Below are 921 nucleotides of genomic sequence, written 5' to 3'. Positions count from 1 at the left end.
CGGTGGCCTGTGAGGCGCTGTCCCCTGGATGTGAAAGACAAGTCCTGCGAGGCTTGTGACCATCAGCAAGCAGGTCCTGCGGCGAATCACAGCGCGCTGAGGACACCACTTGGTTCTATTTCTTTTAAAGGGTGATTTATTTATACAGAACTGGGGTGCAGGCCAGAGGTGGGGAGTGAGAGGACTCACCAGGGACAGAGCGGGGAGCAGAACAGGCGAGCCACTGCAACCCACTGCTGAGGGAGCAGCGGGGAGACAGGAGGGGGCTGCTGCGCCCTGGGGGTCACCCCTGGGGGGACGGGACTCTGCTGCAGGGCCTCGGGCAGCCCCCAGTGCTGTGCTCTAGCCCCTGCGCCCCAGGGAGGCCGTGTGGAGCCATCTGCTGTCTCACCACAGAGTCTGCTTTGACTCTTCTCCACTGCGCCATCCTCCTGTCCTGCATGCCACCCGCGGGCCCCCTTCCCGGCAGTCGTCCCCCGTGCCACCCACGAGGCCCCAAAGGCACGCGGTCCCCTTCCCAGCAGCCGAGTCTGCCCCCGCCCGCACAGGGCCTCACGCGGCTCTGCCATGCTTTAGCTGGTCTCCTGCCTTGGCAGGCGGCCAGTGCAGCCCTGGCCTGGGGTGCAGGCAGCCTCCCAGGGGGCGTCTTCACAGTCTCTGATGAGTGTCTGGAAGAGGAACACTCCCCCCTCGGGCTCAGCAGGGCTCCAGCGAGGCAACCCCCTGGAATGTTCTGAAAACTCACCCCACCCTGACCTTCTACCTGCTGCCATGTTTACTGGGTTGGTGTAGGGTCACGCCGGTGAAGATCTTGGGGAGACCCTGCGCCCAGGCTCGTCTGACCTGGCCTGGTCCCCAGGGCTGTGCCTGCTGCTCCACAGAAGCCAATGTGATAAGCTGCAGTCAGCGGGGGCGGGGGGG

Source organism: Condylura cristata, unplaced genomic scaffold (assembly GCF_000260355.1).
Source record: "Condylura cristata isolate star-nosed mole 26May11 unplaced genomic scaffold, ConCri1.0 scaffold00008, whole genome shotgun sequence".
Lineage (NCBI taxonomy): Eukaryota > Metazoa > Chordata > Mammalia > Eulipotyphla > Talpidae > Condylura > Condylura cristata.
This window is presented reverse-complemented; position numbering follows the sequence as displayed.